Source organism: Triplophysa dalaica, chromosome 22, assembly GCF_015846415.1.
Source record: "Triplophysa dalaica isolate WHDGS20190420 chromosome 22, ASM1584641v1, whole genome shotgun sequence".
NCBI lineage: Eukaryota > Metazoa > Chordata > Actinopteri > Cypriniformes > Nemacheilidae > Triplophysa > Triplophysa dalaica.
This window is the reverse complement of record NC_079563.1, coordinates 1,220,942-1,245,204: the sequence shown is the minus strand read 5'-3', so window position 1 is coordinate 1,245,204 and position 24,263 is coordinate 1,220,942. Positions and strand designations below refer to the sequence as shown.

The following is a 24,263-nucleotide window of genomic DNA, read 5'->3' as shown; positions in this document are numbered from 1 at the left end:
TTTCAGGTCATATGACCAAACGCGACTGCGGGATTTCTTTTCCGCGTTGAGAGGACGACTGTCCCTGCGTTCCATTCCATTCCGACGTGATCCTATGCCCCACTCCCTTCGAAGAGTAAAGCTCTCGATGTGTAAACCTCTAGTGGGAAAATCAGAATCGTATCTCTTAATGTGTCTATTTAAAATTCACTTAGAAAAGGAGCAATAAAAACAACGTAATTTTCTCTTTAGTTGGAGTGACTTTTTGTATGTAACATCAGCATGATGTTTGTCGGGTAAGCAAGCTAATATATTGTCCTAAACATTACCTTCACTTTATGGTCAAGATTGTCTCAACCCTGCAGCATTACAGTACCTCATATCGTCTACTAATAATGATTAACACGAGACTGACTACCACAAATTATCTGCAGCATACAACATGGTTTCTGCTAATCAGTTTTGATTAATAAATTATTTCCAAAACGAGAAAACGATCCGCTGACGAAAATGATCCTATTTAGTTTACTACAATTTTACTATTACTAAACTACAATAACAGTAGTTCAACCAGAGCTGTAAAAAGTACCCAAAAATGTTACTCAAGTGAAAGTACAAGTACTGAGTGAAAATTTTACTCAAGTAAAGTACAAGTATCTGGCCAGAAACATACTCTAAAAGTAAACTAGAGCTTTAAATTGTACTTGAGGAAAAGTAAATGTATCTATAAAACTATAGGGATTCTTTTTCAAGCATTTAATCTTTCACTTTTATGAAGTGAATGAACCACATGCAATGTTTTGGCTCTAGAATTGATTGTATTTAATTATATTTAAATTTTGAAGTTTTATCAAACTACAAGTCATGCCTATTCTAAAAGGCAACATGCTACTCAAGCTTGTAATACATCTGGTTTAACAATTTTGAAAATCAGCTTCTGCTGAAGTTAGAGTCAAGATAGGCAGATATTTCCTTGGTGAGTGGGAGACGGTGTCCGGCGCTTGTTTAGACAAAGTCGGGTGGAGTTACAAACAACCTTGTATCCAATCAGCAGTAAGGTGCACAGTGCACAGGATGGACATAGTGAGTAGCATCTCGCTGCGAGCTGCGGTGGATGTGCAACCCGTTTTATCAATATTATGAATTAAAGAAAAATATGTTAAGAGTGACTTTTACAATAGCAAGATATAATTGTTTATTTAAATATGAAGCATTTTTGGGTAGAGTAGTATCAAACGTCCTAAATTATGAATTGATCAATTTAAATAAATAAACAAATGAGGAAAGGTATTATGGTTTTTATTAACAATTTTTATAACCTTAACCAACACGAGCGTTATACGGGCTATTTTTATGACGAAAATAAACTCCGTATATTAGACATTCCTGACGAATTTAGGGTTATCCTGGATTTAATATATTCACCTTAGACATAATTTACAAACGTGAAATCGCTTATTAGTAAAACGAAAGATAGCATTATTTCATATTATAAAATCCCAGATTGATGGCAGGAAGTTGCGCCGTTTTACACATGCGTATGTTTAACCGGGTATTTTGTAGCGGAACACTTGCTGTGATGTATTGGACATCGGCGTGGCTTATGACATCACACTTGGATGTGGGACGGGTTGGACGTCTGTCGGTGTGTGGGACAAGATGGCAGCGATCTAAGACGTGTTTTTCGCACTTCGTCAGGTAATTTAGGAAGTTTTTGGTAATCTTCCAATGTAAATTTTAAAACGCGCATTGGCCAACGCACATGTAACTACTTTACACATTAGACTTAAAATTAAGTCGAATGAGGCTGAGGCTAGCAACAAACTAGTCTCCATCAAGGATTTGAAGGTTCCTAGTGGACATGAGTGAATGGAAGATGTAACTGGTATGAGACTAACAAAGACCCTCAACGTATTTCCCTCGCTGTCCCACATCCAGACACTCCGATTAAACATCCACCAAAGAAGGTAAAGTTTGGTGGCAGAGAAGATGCAGAAATACTGAAAGCTATTTGCATGCTCTCTGTAAAGCATGATGAGACTTTTCGTGCTGCCTCCGGCATAAAGACAAAAACGGAGTTAACTTCGAAGCACTTGGAGAAATTAACCACAACCGTCAAACTGTGGACGATCGGAAAAACTTGACTTTAAAACTGCAATCTGAGAACAAGATATTGAAAGCAGAAATTGCGGAGTGCCAATGGTACAGCCGAAGATGGTCACTGAAAGTGCATGGAGTAAAGGAGGAGGGGGGAGAGGATATATGGCGCATGATTATCGACATCCTGGGCAATACGGCTTCCAAACTTCACAGCAACCTGGATGAGGCCTTAGCCATTGTACATCACGTTGGACAGCGGTGGCAGGACGGATCGAGTAGGTCGGTCATCATTCTATCTGCATTGAGACGTCTTCGGGACGCGATATGGAGAGAGGCAAAAGGCTTAAAGTTTCTGCTCGACAAAATTTTTTGAATTTTCGAAGCACTGTCACCAGAAGACAAAGCAGCGAGAGAAAAACTGTGGCCCTCTGTTAAGAGAGCAAGAGAGGAAGCGAAGAAAGCCTCCTTCCGCGGCCCATTTGTTTCATAAACAGGAGGAAGATTGATCCTTCAGGGATAACCTGAAAACAGCTAGACTAAGTAATGTAAGCTCACCTATACTCAGCTAACTTCATCTGATTGATCGTTTTCGAGCATAGTGTTATAAGCATCTATATTGAATCTAGTTAACGTGGTAAAATATGATACCCAGTTATAAGATTATTATTAATGGACCTTTTATCACCCTCATTTCTTTCAAATGGTGCTTAATTTGTTTTCGTTTTTTCAGGTTTGGCTATAAGAGTTTAATGATAAATAATTTGCCATTTATACAAAGGTAATTGTGACCTGCTTAATATTGAATGAGCATTTTTTGTTTTGTGTTAAAAAAAGAAAAAGAAACAAAAGCTAGAAAAGCTACATTTATAGATTGTTAACCCGGAATCATAGATGGCTATGATTTTTGGGAGATATTACAAGTTTTTTTAAAGATGTATCTCTTTCTTTAACATAGTTTGGGCTTATGGAAATAATTTCCACTGTCACATTTAATATATTTCATAAGGTTAAGAATCCTATACAGTTGAAAGAAAAAGTATGTGAACCCTTTGGGCTTACTTGGATTTCTTCATAAACTGGTCATAAAATGTGTTCTGATCTTCATCTAAGTCACAACAATAGAGAAACACAGTCTGCTTAAACTAATACCGCACAAACATTATACGTTTTCATGTTTTTATTGAACACAACATGTAAACATTCATAGTGCAGGGTGGAAAAAGTATGTGAAACCCTAGGCTCATGACTTCTCCAAGAGCTAATTGGAGCCAGGAGTCAGCCAACCTGGGGTCCAATCAATGTGATGAGATTGGATGTGTTGATGAAAGCTGGCCTGTGCAATAAAAAACACGCACCAGTTTTGAGTTTGCTGCTCTGAAGAAGCGTTGTCTGATGTGAACCATGCCTCATGTGAACCATGCCTCGCACAAAAGAGCTCTCAGAAGACATACGATCAAGAATTGTTGACTTACTTAAAGCTGGAAAGTGCTACAAAAGTAGATCTTCATCTAAGTCACAACAATAGAGAAACACAGTCTGCTTAAACTAATACCGCACAAACATTATACGTTTTCATGTTTTTATTGAACACAACATGTAAACATTCAGGAGAAATTTTGGACCATTCCTCTTTACAAAAGTGTTTCAGTTCAGCAATATTCTTGGGATGTCTGGTGTGAATCGCTCCCTTGAGGTCATGCCACAGCATCTCAATCGGGTTGAGGTCAGGACTCTGACTGGGCCACTCCAGAAGGCGTATTTTCTTCTGTTGAAGCCATTCTGTTGTTGATTTACTTCTATGCTTTGGGTCGTTGTCCTGTTGCATCGTCCATCCTCTGTTAAGCTTCAGTTGGCAGACAGATGGTCTTAAGTTTTCCTGCAAAATGTCTTGATAAACTTTGGAATTAATTTTTCCATCGATGACAGTAATCCGTCCAGGGCCTGAGGCAGCAAAGCAGCCCCAAACCATGATGCCCCCTCCACCATATTTCACAGTTGGGATGAGGTTTTGATGTTGGTGTGCTGTGCCTTTTGTTCTCCACACATAGCGTTGTGTGTTCTTTCCAAACAACTCAATTTTGGTTTCATCTGTCCACAGAATGTTTTGCCAGTAGTGCTGTGGAACATCCAGGTGCTCTTTTGCAAACTTCAAACGTGCTGCAATGTTTTTTTTTTGGACAGCAGTGGCTTCCTCCGTGGTGTCCTCCCATGAAGTCCATTCTTGTTTAATGTTTTCCTTATTGTAGATTTGTCAACAAAAATGTTAGCATGTGCCAGAGATTTCTGTAAGTGTTTAGCTGACACTCTAGGATTCTTCTTCACCTCATTGAGCATTCTGCGCTGTGCTCTTGCAGTCATCTTTACAGGACGACCACGCCTAGGGAGTGTAGCAACAGTGCAGAACTTTCTCCATTTGTAGACAATCTGTCTTACCGTGGACACATGGACATCAAGGCTTTTAGATATACTTTTGTAGCACTTTCCAGCTTTAAGTAAGTCAACAATTCTTGATCGTATGTCTTCTGAGAGCTCTTTTGTGCGAGGCATGGTTCACATGAGGCATGGTTCACATCAGACAACGCTTCTTCAGAACAGCAAACTCAAAACTGGTGCGTGTTTTTTATTGCACAGGCCAGCTTTAATCAACACATCCAATCTCATCACATTGATTGGACCCCAGGTTGGCTGACTCCTGGCTCCAATTAGCTCTTGGAGAAGTCATTAGCCTAGGGTTTCACATACTTTTTCCACCCTGCACTATGAATGTTTACATGTTGTGTTCAATAAAAACATGAAAACGTATAATGTTTGTGCGGTATTAGTTTAAGCAGACTGTGTTTCTCTATTGTTGTGAATTAGATGAAGATCAGAACACATTTTATGACCAATTTATGAAGAAATCCAAGTAAACCCAAAGGGTTCACCGACTTTTTCTTTCAACGGTATACTTATAGATTCTGCCCATATTGAAACTCGATTTACTTTAGTCTCAAGTTCATGATAATTATTGCTACAGATTTACTTTACTTTTCGGCATTTACCTGTTAAAACGGTTGTTAATCACCACCTCAGTTTTGGTGGAGTCTCTTCAGCGCATTCCAAGGTTTCTTAAATTGAAGATATTATTTTTTATTATTTTTTATTTAATTTTTTATGGATTTGAAGTGTTACAATCCTAATGTCATGTCGCTAAATGTCAGGGGTATTAAGGACATCACTAAGAGGAAAACAAATTTTTTGCTTTGCAGAAGATCTGAAGTTGACTTAATTTTACTTCAAGAAACAAATTCTTGCGAGCCAGATACAAAGTTTTGGAAAATACAATGGGGTAATGTAGGCTACTTTAGTCATGGCACTAATCAATCAGCTGGGGTGCTTATTTTTCTACACAAGTTTAAAGGGGATGTACTTGAAACAGTGCCCTCTGATAATGGTAGATGGATCGCACTTATAATTAAACAAGATAAAGCTATCTTCATCGTTTGCAATATATATTGGTTTAATTCTCATGCCTCCAACAAAACTTTATTTAATGTAATAATTGAAAAACTGACAGAATTGCTAAATAGATATATTGCTTCCCATATAATTCTGTGTGGTGATTTTAATGAATGTCCAGATGATGTGATTGATAGATACCCTCCCAGGTTAAATCCAATTTCTCAGAATAATAATCTCATCTCACGTCTTTGTTCCAGCCTCTACTTGACTGATGCATGCCGTTTTTTAATCCCTCTGCTGAAGAATTCACTTGGTGTAATAGAGAATTATCCACTAAATCTAGAATTTACATATTATTAATTTCATCTTCTTCCCTTCAATATGTTAAATATGTTAATCATCTATATGCTCCTTTATCCGATCATAATAAAATCATCCTGAAGCTAGCTTCTAAGCAGGAAATCTCTTGTATGCAAGGTTATTGGAGATTCAATCATTCTCTTCTAAAAGATGTGTCTTTCAATAATGTAGTTACACAGCTTGTACAAGACATTCTTAATGATGGCCTTAATGATAATTATCAAAATAAATGGGAGTTCTTCAAATATAAAGTCAGGTATATTGCTATCAAAAGAAGTAAAAATGTACAGTCTTAACCTTTTACTAAATAAAGAACACATCTCTTTAGAAGCAGAGCTTGACGTAAAGAACATCCAGTTACAACTGGAGCAATTTTATCTAGACTTGGCAAAAGGTGCATTTATGTCAAGGGCTAAATGGCTAGAGGAAGGAGAAGGGAACACAAATTACTTTTTGTAAGATTGTATTATCTCTAACTTTAATGCAAAGGATTGTGCAAATTTTGTAGGGAAAATTCAAACTAATATTCCTTTAATTACTGAAGATTTCAAATCTATTTGTGACGCTAACCTATCAACTATTGAATTTAAAAATGCATTATTCTCAATGAAAAAAGATAAATCACCAGGTATTGACGGCCTTTCTGTCGCATTCTATACTCATTTTTAGGAATGTATTAAAACAAACTATTATGTATGTACAAAGAATGTATCAGTCGGGGAGAGATGACGGCTACAATGAAGCAGAGTATTATATCACTTATCCTTAAGCCGGATAAAGACCCCTTAATAATAGAGAATTGGTGCCCTATTACTCTCCTAACAATTGATTATAAAATATGAGCCTTAGTATATGCCAACAGATTAAAAGTAGGGTTAGACACGATTATTGCAGAAACTCAAACAGGTTTTATGAAAAATCAACATATTAGCAGTAACATTAGACTTATTTTCGATTTATTGGACTATGCAAATAAAGTTAACACAGAGGCACTTATCTTATTCTTAGACTTTTATAGAGCCTTTGATACAATTGAACACAACTTTCTTTTTCAGTCCCTTAAAGTATTCGGTTTTGGAAATAACTTTATTGATATTGTCATCATGTTTTATAAATATCTTAACTTTATTTATATAGCGCTTTTTACAATTTCCATCGTTACAAAGCAGCTGTACAAGTGACATATTGATTATAAGCAAAACAATTAAAGTCATATACCTGTAAAAACAAGAAAAAGGTGAAAACACAGAAGACAGACATACCCACATACAAACGCTCCACACACACAATATGCACACATGTTTACACACATCGACATAGACACACACGGACGGAAACACAGACAAGCACACGCGCCCTCGCATACACAGACAGACACGCACGCACTCACAGTGAAAGCACACATTTAAAGAGTAAGTAGCATAAGATCATGAAAATTACATTTCATGCAGTGCATTATGTTGCTGTTGTGACAGGCTGAACACGAGACAGACACAGTATTTCCAAACTTAAGCCCCAGAGGGTGATTTATTGAGCACACACCCACGACGATCCGTAGGTGTGGCGGCTTGATTGCGCCGTTTCCTTGGCGACGCTGATTTGGCACTGGCCTGCTCGTCACACCGTGTTTGAAAGTATGCAGTCTGCTAAATTCTAAATCCTAAGGGGAATAAAGGGAATCGAATCTGAATCACGCAAACGAGACGTGTCTCTAACCGCCGCCTATCTACGTCACTAGACATAGTCCCACAGCAATGATGGTAGGCGTTCAATTTGCGACACATGATGAATGTGTAACAAATTCAACGAATGGAAGAAGGAGGCGGGAACTGGCAAACGTTCAACAACTTTTAATAAAAAATGTACAAACCACAAAACAAAAGTAAAATACCGGCAGCTCCCGCACGGTCGACTGCCGGATGCGATACCCGTGCAACGCGCAGCTGACACTCATTATCATCACTAGCTCTCATCCCGCCTTGCCTGTTACAAACACGTTTGACCAATCACAGCAGACTACACCATCTGACCAATCACATGACACTAGGCTAACAGATAGGAGCGGATTAGATGGTTGAATTACGGAATGAATCATTTGATAGTCGGTCAAGAATTAAGGTAAGAATAATTACCTATTATTAAGACATAATAGTGTTTTTACACCTTCTATGTACATAAACTTGTTGTTGGACAATCCCTAAACCAAAGTAAGACCTTAAAAATCATATGCTACTTACTCTTTAAGATATAGATATGTGGAGATGGTGGTCTAGTGGGTTAAACCACTGAACTGGTAATCAAAAGGTTGCTGGTTCGATCCCAGCAGCCACCACCAGTGTGTCCTTGAGCAAGACAATTTACTCCACGTTGCTCCAGGGGGATTGTCCCTGTAATAAGTGCACTGTAAGTCGCTTTGGATAAAAGCGTCTGCCAAATGCCTAAATGTAAATGTATATAGGAGAGAGAAACACGGGTCAAATATTAATCAGACTACAAATGTCTATATGCAATAGTTACCCTCTGGCAAAAGCTTCAGCCTCTGCACAAACTCGAGAGTGCTTGCATGACAAGGCTAAATAAATAAAAATTACTAATAAGGTACATTACAGAATAAAGATGATCATTAATAATCTAATAGCATTTGAAATTTTACTTATATAAAATACTTTTTTTAAAAGACAAGAATAAACTATCTAAGGCTTTTACTCTAATTAGCCAATTTTCTAAAGCCTCAGGTCTAAGACTTAATATGTCCTAATGTGAAATTTTGGCTTTGCATAGTTCCAATGATTCTAAAATTGAAAATATCCCTGTAAAGACTTCTGTCAAATATTAAGGAATATTCATAACTAAAGATCTTACAGCTAGCCAACATTTTCAATTCTCAAACCGACTAAAACAGACCAAATCTATTTTTAACACTTTGGTTCAAAGAGACTTGTCTATCCTAGGAAGAGTTCTTCTTTCTAAATAAGAAGGCTTGTCTCGCTTTGTACATCCAGCATTGTCCCTATATGTAAGTGAACCAACCACCACACAAGTCAATAAAAAAATGTTTGACTTCATCTGGAAAAATGAATCGCAAAAGCTTAAGAAATGTGTACTCTCCAACACTAAGGCGGAAGGAGGTCTTGAAGTCCTAGATTTTATCGATACTGTAAATACCTTTAAGGTTAACTGGTTGAGAAAGTGTCTCAGAAACCCTGACTCTATCTGGTTTTTCATCCCAAACTTTATCTTTCATAAATTTGGAGGTCTTCCCTTTCTTTTGAAATGTCATTTTTTACCTAATAGTTTACCAATCAAACTATCAAAATGTCAAAATTTCATCATCAAACTCTCCTAGCATGGAAGCTGGCTTTTGTCCATAATTTCTCTCGCCACAAGGCTCTCCTCTGGAATAACAGCAATATTCTTATAAGAAATAAGTCCTTGTTCTTGACAACATGGTTTGAAAGTGTCAGGGTACTGTCCTTCCTGTCTTGGGTTTTTGTGCCTTGGGGACAGGGCCGTGACTTTACCATCTCTTGTGAGTGTGTGTTTCGTCTTGTTTGGAGACATGTGAAGGTTTGTATTGACATTTCGCCGCGTGACCTCCTGTCTTTCATTTAGCTCCGCTCCCTTGTTTCTCTGTTAGCGTCCTATTACTGTTTCATCTCCCTCACCTGTCCATTAATCTTCCCGCCAGACTCCCTTAATGTTAAGTCTTGTCACCTGTCCGTTGCTCTCCCTGTGTCATTATGAAAAAGCCTTAGTGTTCCCCTTCATAGCCCTGTGTATTCCTAGTCCTGTGTCGGTTCATTGTTTGTTTCACAAACCTCTTTGTTTGTTGGATTACTTTGTTCCTGTTTATTGTTCCCTTTGTGTTTTTGGATTTATCATTTGGATTATCGTTTTGCCTGGTTTGTTTTGTTCCCCTTGCGGGAAGTATTTCAGTTTTAAGTCTTATTATTTATCGTGCTTCTACTCCATCGAGGGAGTTTGTTTTTTTGAATAAAGTATTTTGTTTAACTCTTCACCTGCCTTCATTTCTGTCCTTCAATCTATGTTGTGACAGAAAGAGGCATCATCCATATCCTCGATCTCTTTTATAATGCTGGTAATATGTTATCTTATGAACGTTTTATGTCTGAACATAGTTTTTCTGTTCCCTCCAGGGAATATATTTGTAACTAGCGCAGTTTCGTTTCCATTGTGTGCGTCCGGTGAGTCACGCTGAGTCACGTGTTAACAGTCGCGTTTAATTGGCGTGTTATTGGGAGGTTTTGGAAGGCGCGTCCAACGCCAGCTAAAGTATTTAAACTGTTGTTTAAGCCCAGTTCGTGGGAGAAGCAGTTTGTTGCAGTTTGAGAATCATCTGAAAGTCTCGTAAGTTTAATTGATAATTGTGAGTGTCTTATCAAATCTAGCGCAGTTTCGTTTCCATTGTGTGCGCCCGGTGAGTCACGCTGAGTCACGTGTTAACAGTCGCGTTTAATTGGCGTGTTATTGGGAGATTTTGGAAGGCGTGTCCTGCTGAATTCAAGTGCTAGACTAAAACGGGTATATAAGTAAGACTATCCACCGCGTGCAGCCCTCATCGCGTGAAGACCAAAGAGAGTAAAGACCATCGACTCTACCTGTGCGACTCCACCGAGCAACGACACCGACAAGGCACTTGAGTATTACTGTTTGCACTTCGACTATTGCACTTATCTATTATCTTTATTTGTCTTGTACATTCCTTCCTTTTTTTTACTATGTGTTTCCAAATCCACACTGTCATTACATCTCGTACACAAACGGTTACTCGCAGAAGGCCACGCATGGCTAATGCTAGCAAGCTGCGTACTCTTTCAGCATCCAGCACTACCTCTATTACCTTTCCTTTTGGTTTAGGGAACTGCCAATCCGCTGTAAACAAGGCAGATTTCATCACAGCTATTGCCAAACATTCGGGTCTTTCTCTTTTAGCACTTACTGAAACCTGGATCAAACCCGAGGACACTGCCACACCGGCTGCACTCTCCAATAATTGCACTTTCTCCCACAGCCCACGCATATCAGGGAGGGGCGGAGGAACTGGTCTACTTATTCCTAATGATTGGATTTTCAAACAGCTTGCACCCTCATGCAACAACACCACCTTTGAGTTTCATGCTGTCACTGTCATCTACCCTGTTAAAACGCATGTTGTAGTTATATATCGTCCCCCAGGGCACCTTGGACTCTTCTTGGAGGAATTGGACACACTTCTGTCATCATTCCCCGAGGATGGTACTCCTCTGGTGGTACTTGGTGACTTCAACATCCACCTGGAAAAACCACAGGCTGCTGACTTCAACAACCTGACTGCATCGTTTGACCTCAAGCGAGTCCCCACTTCAGCAACCCATAAATCTGGTAATCAACTTGATCTCATCTACACACGCTATTGCTTCACCCATCACTCCCAGGTAACCCCACTGCACACGTCGGATCATTTCCTCATCACTCTTGATCTCGACTTAACTTCTCCAGACACTACACATGCCTCCCCACTGGTCACATTCCGACGCAACCTAAGATCACTCTCTCCCTCCCGCTTATCCTCTGCAGGGATAACCACAGTCAATCCCCAGACACATGCTTGTTCCCCTCGTTCTCTCTCCTATCTGAAGAGGCAGTTTCCAAGGTAATTTCTTCCAAACACCCGACTACCTGCCCTCTAGATCCCATCCCCACCCATCTCCTCCAGGCCATCTCTCCATCGGTTGTTCCCTCTCTGACTCACATTATCAACTCGTCTCTCACCACTGGCACAATTCCCACACTCTTTAAAGAGGCCCGTATTACCCTACTACTAAAGAAGCCTACTCTTAATCCTGCACTGTTAGAAAACTATAGACCAGTATCCCTACTCCCCTTTGCTGCTAAAACTCTAGAACGTGTTGTTTGTAACCAGCTCTCATCTTTCCTCACCCAGAACAACCTCCTGGACAGCAACCAGTCTGGGTTCAAGAGCGGTCATTCCACTGAGACTGCGCTGCTCTCTGTTATTGAAGCCCTGAGACTGGAAAGAGCCTCCTCTAACTCATCTGTTCTTATCCTACTAGATCTATCTGCCGCCTTTGACACCGTTAACCATCACATCCTCCTGTCCACCCTCAAGGCAATGGGGGTCTCTGGAATGGTGCTACAATGGTTCAGGTCTTACCTCTCGGGTAGTTCCTTTAGAGTATCTTGGAGAGGTGAGGTGTCGGAGTCCCATCATCTCGACACAGGTGTGCCTAGGGTGACCACCTGCTAATTAGCCGAAGGGGGGACAAGGGGTATGTTTCTGAGGGACAATGTGGGACACTGCCTGGCGCGGCGGTGCCCCCACCCCCCGGACAGACTCACTAGTGGTTTACCCATTTCTAGCACATACCACCTTACATGGTATATTAATAATGCCCTATTCCCCTAAACATGTGTAATTGCTGATGTATGCTCATGAATAGGCCAGCCAATGTATATATATTTAAAATAAAGATTCACAATATTTTGAACATTCAATGAATTGACACATGCACTTCCACTTACGATTTACTTTAGCTATTTAATTTTCCCAGTCTTTCTTGCACCCACATCTTCTCTTTTTAATTAATGGCTCAGACCAGTAGCGTTGCTAGGCCCTTTTTAGGGGAGATAAAGCCCCCCTAAAGTTCTAGCTCAGCCCCCCTAAAATATTGTGTGTAATGTAATCTGTCCAAGAATTCAAGATCGCTTTATAGCCCCCTTTAAAACTCTTATTATGAAAACGGCGTTAGGCTGCGTTATTTAGCGCATTCTTCAGTTCACACACGTCAGCACATTGGAGTTAACGTCATTAGCAGAGTAACTTTACAAGGTGTGTTCATTAACATGACATCTGCATTTTTGCCACTCTTTGTGATAAATGCATCTTAATATGATGTGGAAGCGATACAAGACCCTTTCCCATTCACTGTTTAAAAGTTTTATGTGCGTTCACCCCTCGTTAACTATTTGTTAACTTTACCTCAAGCAAAATGAAAGCACTAAACACAAATGACGGCATACCTCGACGATCAAGATGATATTGTATCGCACAGAAAGTGTCATTAATGATGATGTGCTATAGTTATAGAGAGGTGACGGTAGTTTTGACAGCTCTGGAAAGAGGACGGGCAGAGTTACTGTAGATCAGCCTGGTGCGACAGTGTTATTCATTGTTCTGAGTTCTGAGGAAATAAAAGTGTGCAGAAGCTCTATGTCGTTTTTCAGACGCTTCAGTATTTTTATCATTAATTGAAAACATATTGTGGAGGTAATAGATGAACACGCAGTCATGCAGAGAGTGACAGCGCTAGTGCTAAACAGAATGAATGGCAGAGAAACATATTAAGTTATTTTTACTAAATAATGATTCAGCAGTTGATTGTAACATTTATTTTATGGATTTGTGGCTGTTGTTGTCACTTTGAAATATAAATGTTGCAGATTGACCGATTAATGTGATATTCATTTGAATAACAATAACTTGTATTTATGCTTTTCTGCATATTCTTTCTTAATTATTTATTTTAGTAACGTATACAATATATGGTGATTAGAGTGTGGCTTTCTCTCTCTCTATATATATATCCTCATTGGAGGCTGAGCCCCTCTAATATTGAAAACCTAGAATCGTCCCTGACTCAGACTCCATTTTTCAAATTGGAGCACGCATCTAAAAGTTCCTTCCGAGTGTGTGCATGTGCGCGCGCTGTCATGACAACAACGGAACAACTTCGTCAGTAGTTAAACTGAGGGGTGGGAGTGGCAACAGTAGCGTGCTGAACTGTCAAGTAATGTTCGTTTGGCTGCCTGGGGCTCGAGGATATAGAGCGACCACCTATTTTTTGAGCAAGCTTTGATTATGCGTGACACGGTCTCAATTTGCGGGACGCATGAATTGGGCTTCAAACGCTGTGCGCGCACGCTCTACGCGGGACGGGTGGTCACCCTAGGTGTGCCTCAGGGCTCAGTGCTTGGTCCGTTGCTATTCTCTGTATACATGACATCCCTTGGCTCTGTCATTAGGAAACATGGCTTTTCCTATCACTGCTATGCGGATGATACTCAACTCTACATGTCTTTTCGCCCTGACGATCCGACTGTCTCTGCACGCATCTCAGCTTGCCTAGCCGACATCTCGCTCTGGATGAAGGCCCATCACCTGCAGCTGAACCTTCCAAAAACAGAACTGCTTGTAATCCCGGCTGACACGAAGACTCATCACAACCTTTCCATTCAACTGGGCTCATCAACCATCACACCTTCCAGAAAAGCAAGAAACCTGGGAGTGGTGATCGATGATCAGCTCAACTTCACGGATCAAGTTGCCAGCACCGCCCGGTCCTGTAGATTCATCCTCTACAATATCAGGAAAATTAGACCCTTCCTATCGGAGCATGCTACACAAATCCTTGTCCAGGCTCTTGTCCTGGCCAGACTGGACTACTGCAATGCACTACTGGGAGGACTTCCAGCTTGCACAACCAAACCTCTACAGATGATCCAGAATGCAATAGTTATCTTTAATGAACCAAAGAGAGCACACGTCACTCCTCTACTCATTAAGCTACATTGGCTTCCCGTAGTCGCTCGCATCAAATTCAAGACTCTGCTCCTGGCCTACAAGACCACTACTGGTTCTGCACCACCTTATCTTAAATCGCTAATGCGGACATATGTACCCGCCTGATCCCTACGCTCTGCAAACGCACAACGTCTTGTGGTGCCATCCCATAAAGGTAAAAAATCTCTCTCGCGCACCTTCTCCGGATCTGTTCCACCTATGTGGAATGATCTGCCCACTGCTACAAGATCTGCAGATTCTGTAGCCATCTTTAAGAAACGCCTGAAAACACATCTCTTCCGCCAACATCTGACTGATCTGTTCTGACTCTTTTCTTCTCTACTCTTTTCTTCTCTACTCTAAAAAAAAAAAAAAAAAAAAATGTATGAATGAATGGTTCCGTATACTGTGTTAGGCTATATGAGACTAGTCTTCTTTTTGATTGCACGTATGCTTTTGTTGTACTTATGCTGTCCTAATTGCTTCCATTATCTACCCCACTTGTAAGTCGCTTTGGATAAAAGCGTCTGCTAAATGACTAAATGTAAATGTAATGTAAATGTATTTCGACTTACTGAAGAGGTAAAGAATATTCAGACTACTAAACCAGTGCGGTTATTACTTGTGTTTATGTTTAGTATACATTTGGTAATGTTCTGTGGAAAGCGATCGCTAACCAGGTTTAAAAAACAGATCACAAACTGTAGTGCACTCTTCGTTGAGAAACCTTGTTACTCATTGTTTTTCCATTTTAAGTCATTTAAATGAATCTTAATGTTTTATTTGTCTCGTGCTCACATGTAGGGCTGAAACGACAATAAAAAATTGTCGACAAATATTCTTGTTGTCAAGTAGTCGTTTGATTACGTGACTTAATTTATGGGCCTGCATTATCACAATTTGACCGCTACGGCACCGTAGCGCTAGAGTGTAATGAAGCCTTCCCAAATGATATCGCAGTAGATGGACACACAGCGAGAATTATGGTGGAGTACAAACGATTGCGAACAAGTAAAGTGTGGGAAAGCTTTACCAAATTTACAAAAAAAAAATGCGGTTGTGTGCAATGCATGCAAGGCGGAACTTGCCTTTCACGGCAGCACAACCTGCATGCTGCAGCATTTAAAAAGGAAACATCCCGGAGCAGGAGAAAGGTGACTATTCTCCATCTAGAGCTAACTAACTAACTTAGCAGTAAATCTTTTTATGAGAGAATGCAATTATAATAGTAATGATAATAACAACAATAATCATATATTACAGTAATGTTATTATTTGTTTTGCAAAGTATAAAGCTTTGATCGAGCTTAGAAGTCAAGCCTGTTTTAATTATTATAACACTATTAGGTATTACATGAGAGGAAAATAATTATGAGAGAGGGACGTTAAGTGATAGGAGTCTTGTATCTTGCCTTTATTTTTAAAAATTCTCCTTTAACTTTCTCTTTTTCATTAAATCTTTCACCGCCATTAACGAATTATCTTGTCATTTAAAAAAAAACGGTTTCCCACCAAAGACGAGCTATTACGGCAATCAGTGTTTGTACTGTTATAAAGCAGGTGGCGCTGTTACACACCTTTGGGGAAAAGTACAGAATCCAAGAACGTCTATTTCTTATTGGTTTTAAATGATTGTTCTGAGTGTAATCTGGACGGAATATTTGATAAAAAACGTTAGTTATCTCATCTTTTTTGAAGAAACCTACCCACATCTACAGAGTGATAAAAAAAGAACAAATGTAGAAAGAAGAATACGGTTTCCTTTGTTTAAAAGCAGAGACTGTTCTTTCATTGGACATATTGTTTGTCCACATATTCTTTACAGAAAAAGTTAAACTGAACTGTTGTCATAGAAATGCTGCTTAATGCTTCTGTCAAGAGATTTGTTAAATTAAAAAAAATGTTCTGTAATGTACCTGATTTCTTTCTTTATTTGTATTTGTATTTAAAAGTTTGTAGAGAGTATTTGTGTGATTCGAGGTTGTGATTCGACTCAGCAAACTTATAGAGAGTAACCAGTCGGTTCAAGTTCATTAAAACTAATTTCAAAAGCTGAATTGATTTTATTCATTGAATAATGAATAATCATTAAAAACGTACTGATTAGTCATTGAAATAATAGACGAGTAGTCGATTAATCGGTCTAAATATCGTTAGATTCATCGACTATCAAAATAATCGTTTGTTGCAGCCCTACTCACAGGCAATTTGTTAATCCCACGATGCGTTTCTCATCATTTTGACACTGTTTCTATTATATTGATTGTTACATTTGACATCATAATAATTGACTGTTAAAATCCCACGTGCTAGATTTTGTAATGTACTGTGTAGTCCATTTAAAGGTTTCCTAAGATGAGCACTTTAAATAAATTTCGATTTATTAGGGTCTTACTGAAATGTCTGGAACATATTTCCCTTAAAAACACTCAATGGCTATGTAAACAAAACCCTTCCTGCCTCATCAAAAACAGCTTTGCTCACAGCAACCCGTTTTGGTGCATGTCTCTTTAAATTATAATGAGTTACAGCGCACCGCACCCACCCCACCCCCCTTCCGTCTTCCGATGGTTTAGCTAAATTATGTGTCCTGAACCCCTCTGTGGTTAATTTCGTTTTAAACGTCTCAAATCATTCGTCAGGAGACTAAAAAATCCGTCACAGCAAAAAGCGCGTACTTTTTGCGTGTATGTTTGCCAAAAATCCACGGATTGCGCACCTACAGTTCTAAGCGAATTATCGTGGATTTAAGCGCTTGTCGTTGACAAGTTAAAACGTTACACACACAACGTGAAAGCATAACTAGCAAGCATTATTAGTAAACTGTGAAGGATTTTTCTGCCTAAGAACGAATGATTTGAGACGTTTAAAACGAAACTAACCTGCAGTGTTCGCTCCTGTTCATTAGCAAAACAAACAGTTTGCCGCAGCTAAACATATTAACGCACATAATGTATTAACATTCATACAGCTAAACTCCAAGTGTCCATCTGCACTTATATACAGTACGTTTAACATGGTCTTTGAATGTTCTATTTAGCCCGTGACTGATTTAGCTCCCTTCGCTATTATATGCTAACGTAATCCTATATATACCTTACATTTAAGGCAACTAGCGTAATCCTATATATACCTTACATGTAAGGCAATTCAGACTGTTGATAAATATAACTTACATCGGCAGTTTTGTCTCGTTCAGTCGGTCTCGATCACTTTTGAGGAACAACTTTGAAGCTAATTGAAGCTGCTTGTGCTGTCCCAGGTTGAAAAAGCACTCCGGCTTGAAGTGGGAAACAAGAAAGTTTTTAGATATCGTTTCTGAGGCATTTCCAATCAAAATAAAATAAATCCACCGTGTCTCACCAGGGACCCGATTATAGCACTTAAACACAGAAAAAGTTGGGTTTTCATATGATGTCACCTTTAAGGACACAGTTCAGTACAGGCAGTAGTATGACAAAAGATTAATAAATAAATTGTTCTCGTACAAGGCTTTGGGCTGATTTAAGTCTGCTTCCTTATATTTTGCTTTTGTGTGTGTGTGCGTGTGTGCGCGTGTGCGTGTTTGTGCGAGCGAGTGAGTGGAGTTCAATTGTGATTTTAAATAAACACAATCTTAAATCTGCGCCCAGGGTCATCATTGTGTCTTCACTCTGTATTTGAAATGTGGTTGATCTAGTGACTGAAAAGGCTAAATCATGATTTCTTGTTTATTTGTATTTTTATATTTTGCTTGTTAGTCTAATAATTACTCAACATTCAGCTGTTAGTGGTAAGGTTTAATTGAATGAAATAAAGTATTTGGTTGCAATAAACCTTATAAAAACTAAGTAATTAGAATTGGGTGGATATACTGTCTTAGTTGCACTTAGAGTCCTTGGCGTTACAGTTCTGTCCTAACTCGATTCGGTAGGTGGCGCTGAGAGTGCAGCCTCTGATTTTGCATTCGGATAATATTGCACCAGGAGCACAGTTGGATATCCCTGCCATAAACATTTAGAAGAGCAATGTAAAATCTTGTAAAATTCAATTTGTTAAACAAGGATTTTTTTTTCTTGAGTAGAAAATGTCTACTTGAAGTCGGCATGAAATAAAATGATCATTGTAATTGTCTTACACAGTGTTGCAGTATTTATTTTAAATTATTTATTTGTGGATATCATTATTTTTTATTCATTTACTCTTGTAATCTTTAACCTCCCTCTTCACTTCCGGTCACGAGGGTAGGGCTCCAATAAAAGACGTATTGCAAACTTGACTCAAATCTTTCAACTTTAAATGATCCAACCAGTTCTCGAAGGATGAAATCAAGTCCCGCCCAACATTTTTATTTATTTCAGAAGTTGTTTACTTCGGTATACGTCACAATACAGAAAAAATACAAATGCTTCTTCCGTTTCATGCCAACTTTAGGGCTTTGCTTTGTGTATTTCCCCCGGCATTGAAATCTGGTACAAAATTAATATCAGGAAATGCAATTCCGGGCAACCTTTTATTGTCTAAGGACACCTGGTTCCTCTGGAATGCTGTGTTCACACCAAACGCGATTGGCGCGAACATGCATCTTCTGCACTAGTATTTTTTTTAGTAGGTCAAGTTAGATATTCACGTGAAGTGCTGATTGACACCTACAAATTATTCCTGCGAGTAATAAAGAGCAAGAGACGAGATCGAGATGGTTGGTTGCTCTTGTATAGCAGGTCTCCATCGAGCTGCAGCATCCATAACAACTTTCAAAAAATAACTCAAAACATACTAACCAATAACTGTCTGTTTTTATGTCAAGTAGTTAAATTGTCCAGGAGAAAAGGCATCCAGTAGGCTCAAATAATTAATAGTTTCTGCAGATCATATGGTACGCGACATCCAGATTCAGCTGTGTGTATTATGGTCAAAACAAATGTTTTATAGTTTGGGCATTTTTGACATATTTGCAAATGTCTGAGTGGTTTTGTGTCACAATGGAGGTCAATGGTGGCCAATGGTATTTGGTAACCAACATCCTTCAACATATCTTCTTTGTGTTCTGCAGATGAAAGTGAAATGACACAAGGGTGAATAAATATTTGTCAATTTATAGGTCAACTTTGTTTTAAGAAGTTAAACTGAATTTTTGAAATGTTTAGAAAACAGTCAATACAGTATGAATAAAATTAATGACCAATATGAGTAGTACTTTCCTAATGGGAAAAAGAGGGTCAATGTGTGCAGAAGCAAAGATAATAGATAGATATACAAGATGCACCAGTGATATTACTGTAAATGGGGAGGGATAATTTACAGTAATTTACAGTAACCGGATACGCTGGTTTCCGGTTCCTGATTGCATCGCTGCCGGCGGCTAGTTTGTATCCTCTGACACTTGCTTCACCTCACATTTGTTCTTGGTCTTATTATTAGTGTATTTTACTATCGTTACATATCACTGTCGTTACATATCACTGTCGTTGCCGAATTATTTATAACTTTATATTTTAAACCTATATTCATTGAAACGTAACGCCGCTAGCATATTAGCGTGTTAGCTTGCCTTCTGTTTACATTGTGGAATATCATCTCCCCCTATTTGTCTTGTGTGCTAACTGTTTCTCTTTTTAAGTGTATATACTAAGACTCATCAAGCAACCTTGGTAAGTTAGGATTGCACTTCATACCCGGTGAGTTATGGCTTCTATTCCTATTGTTGTTACTTGCACCTCATGTCATATGTTTAGTTTAGCCTTCTCTGTCAGCGGCGAGGGTTTTACATGTGATAAATGCAGGGAAGTAGTTAGGCTGACGGAGAAGATTTTAGAATTAGAGTCTCGCATCCAATCTTTATTTGAGGATAGTAAGAGTTTAAGAACCGTAGAAAACACTTCGGATGCGAGCAATGTTAGCGCACACAGCTCGGTTCCGGTTGAAAATCCCCTGCAGCTGGGAAACTTTGTGACGGTGAGACGGCATAGTCGCAGGACAAAACATCACTCAACCGTTCCGATTAAAGTCTCGAACAGGTTTGCCCCGCTCAGTGACGCACCGACTGAGAAACCTGCTGAAAGTGCCCTAGTGATCGGTGATTCTATTGTCCGGAACTATAACATAGAGACACCAGCCACCATAGTCAAATGTTTACCGGGAGCCAGAGCGCCTGACATCAAGTCAAATTTAAATGTGCTGGCTAAGGCTAATCGTAAATACAGTAAGATTGTTATTCATGTCGGCACAAATGATGTTAGACTCCGTCAATCGGAGATCACTAAAGATAATATTAAAGAGGTGTGTGAGCTCGCAAAAACGATGTCAGACACTGTAATATTCTCTGGCCCCCTTACTGCTTACCGTGGTGATGAGATTTATAGCAGATTATCATCACTAAATGGCTGGTTGTCTGAGTGGTGCCTGCAGAATAATATAGATTTTATAAATAACTGGAAGAGTTTTGAGGGCAGACCTGACCTGTTGAAACGAGATGGTCTCCATCCCTCCTGGGATGGGGTTTTCCTCCTCTCTAGAAATTTGGCACACAGTCTTAATAATGCTAAAGGCTGACTACCTAGGGCCCAGGTCAGGAAGGAGACAGAATGGCTTAACCAACTGTCTGCTTGCCGTCTCGCGTTACAGAATACACAAAATATACAACATGTAATAATCCCTTCTTACAAACAACATAAAATAGAGACTGTGTCTGTCCCCCGGATTAGCAAACATAAGATATTGCGTAAACCTCTTGAAAGTAATTTAATAAACGTTAAACAAATCAAACATGAACAAAATACAGATAATCAGCTGTTACGACTCGGATTGCTTAATATTAGATCTCTCTCAAATAAAGCACTTTTTGTTAACGATTTGATAACCGATCATAAAATAGACATGCTTTGTTTGACAGAAACATGGCTAAAGCCAGATGATTTTATTACTCTAAATGAATCCGTTCCCCATGATTATTACTATAAACACGAGCCTCGTCTAAAAGGTAGAGGGGGAGGTGTCGCTGCACTTTACAAGAATTCTTTTATTACCTCTCAGAAGTCTAATTTTAAGTACAGTTCTTTTGAAGTCATGGTACTTCACGTATCGACACCTATTACTAAGGACAAAACATTTTTAAAATTTATTCTAGCTATTGTATATAGGCCTCCAGGGCACCACACAGATTTTATTAAAGATTTTGGTGGGTTCTTATCAGAACTAGTACTGGCCGCAGATAGAGTCCTTGTCGTCGGTGACTTTAATATCCATGTAGACAATGATACAGATGCCTTGGGACTGGCTTTCAAAGACACTCTTAACTCCATGGGCGTTAGTCAACATGTGTCAGGACCCACTCACCTTCGTAATCATACTTTAGATTTAATACTTTCTTATGGTATAAATGTGGACGATGTTAAAATCGTTCAGCAGAGTGAAGATATTTCGGATCATTATCTGATATTATGTTTGCTTCAATGGCCTACGGCTGCAAATCAAACTCCTTGTTACAAATATGGTAGAACGATTACTTCAACTACCAAAGATGCGTTTCTCGATAATCTCCCTGAATTGTCTAAAATATCCAGCATGAGTAATAACGTTGACGATTTTGACACTACTATTGAAAATTTTAACTCTACTTTCTCGGAAATATTAGACACAGTTGCTCCTCTGCGTTTAAAGAAAATTAAAAATAGCAGCCCAACACCGTGGTATAATGAACACACTCAGACTCTAAAAAAAGCATCCCGTAAAATGGAGCGCAACTTTAAGAAAACGAATCTAGAGGTATTTCGTATAGCATGGAAGGATAGTACTCGAAATTACAGGAATGCAATAAAAACGTCTAGATCCGCCTACTTTTCAACACTAATAGAGGAAAACCATCACAACCCTAGGTTCTTATTTAACACCGTGGCTAAATTAACAAAAAATAAGTCGTCATCGACGTCAGATTCTGATTATCAGCATAACAGTGATGAATTTATGAACTACTTCACAAGTAAAATCCAAGATATAAGAGAAAAAATTATAACAATGCAACCTGTAGTGAAATCCGCTGAACAAACTAACTACAGCACCCCTAAGGAGAAATTGCAATTATTTTCTACAGTAGATCACGATGAACTGTCTAAAATCATTAAATCATCTAAATCATCAACATGCATGCTAGACCCTATACCTACAAAACTACTGAAAGAAATCCTCCCCGAAATTATAGATCCTCTTCTTAGTATTATTAACTCATCTCTGACATTAGGACATGTGCCTAAAGCATTTAAGGTGGCTGTTATAAGGCCTCTTTTAAAAAAAACCAAACTCGATCCTAAAGAACTAGGGAATTACAGGCCTATATCGAATTTACCTTTTATATCTAAAGTTCTGGAAAAAGTAGTTTCAACCCAATTATGCTCCTTCCTCCAAAGGAATGACATTAATGATGAATTCCAGTCTGGATTTCGAGCATGTCACAGTACAGAGACTGCTTTGATCAGAGTTACAAATGATCTGCTTTTAGCGTCTGACCGTGGCTGTATTTCGTTATTGGTGCTGCTAGACCTCAGTGCTGCATTTGACACCATTGACCACAGCATACTTCTACATAGACTCGAAAATTACGTCGGCATTAACGGAATAGCATTGAAATGGTTTAAGTCTTATTTATCCGACCGTTTTCAATTTGTAGCAATAAACAATGAGGTGTCCCGCAAATCACAAGTCCAGTACGGTGTACCACAGGGCTCAGTCTTGGGACCCCTGCTCTTCGCATTATACATGCTACCTCTAGGAGATATAATAAAGCGACACGGAATTAGCTTTCACTGTTATGCTGATGATACTCAACTTTATATTTCCTCGATGCCTCATGAAACCCAGCAGTTTCATCGAATAAAGGATTGCATAGTTGACTTAAAAATGTGGATGAGTAACAATTTTTTACTACTAAACTCGGACAAAACAGAATTGTTACTTACTGGACCGAAAACTGCTATGCGTAACAACCAAGAATACTGCTTAACGATTGACGGATGCTCCATAAAATCCTCGTCATCAGCTAAGAATCTTGGCGTTGTATTTGACAGTACTCTCTCATTTGAAAGCCATGTCGCAAACACCTGTAAAATTGCCTTTTTCCATCTTAAGAATATATCTAAATTACGTCATATGCTGTCACTGTCAGATGCAGAGAAATTAATTCATGCATTCATGACATCAAGACTAGATTACTGTAATGCACTTCTAGGTGGTTGCCCTGCGGGCCTATTACAAAAACTGCAACTGGTTCAAAACGCGGCAGCTCGAGTTCTTACACGTACAAAAAAGTATGAGCATATAACCCCGGTTCTGTCAACCTTGCACTGGTTACCTATAAAGCATCGCATTAACTTTAAGATCTTGCTTATTACCTATAAAGCCCTACATGGTCTAGCGCCGCAGTATTTGAATGAACTTCTATTGTATTACAGACCACCACGTACATTACGCTCTAAGGGGTCCTGTCAGTTGGTAATACCTAGAATTTCAAAATCAAGTGCAGGTGGTAGATCCTTTTCTTATCTAGCGCCTAAACTTTGGAATATTCTTCCCTGCACGGTCCGGGAGGCAGACACACTCTGTCAGTTTAAATCTAGACTAAAGACTCATCTTTTTAATCTTGCATACACTACACCTCCATAATATTAATCCTCAGAGGATTTAGGCTGCATTATTTAGATCAACCGGAACCAGGAACACATCCAACAACAAATGATGTACTTGTTGCATCAAAGAGTGCAGAACAGTACTCTACTCTCAGCCAGTCTTGTCTCTTTGTTCCAAGGTTACCGCAGGATGCAGTTCATGCCCA

General features: G+C 39.0%; 1 pseudogene; it reads left to right on the top strand.

The window, feature by feature from the left end:
* Nucleotides 1-10,188: 10,188 nt before the first annotated feature.
* LOC130412116 (uncharacterized) lies at nucleotides 10,189-15,328 on the top strand (annotated as a pseudogene).
* The last annotated feature ends 8,935 nt before the right edge of the window (nucleotides 15,329-24,263 follow it).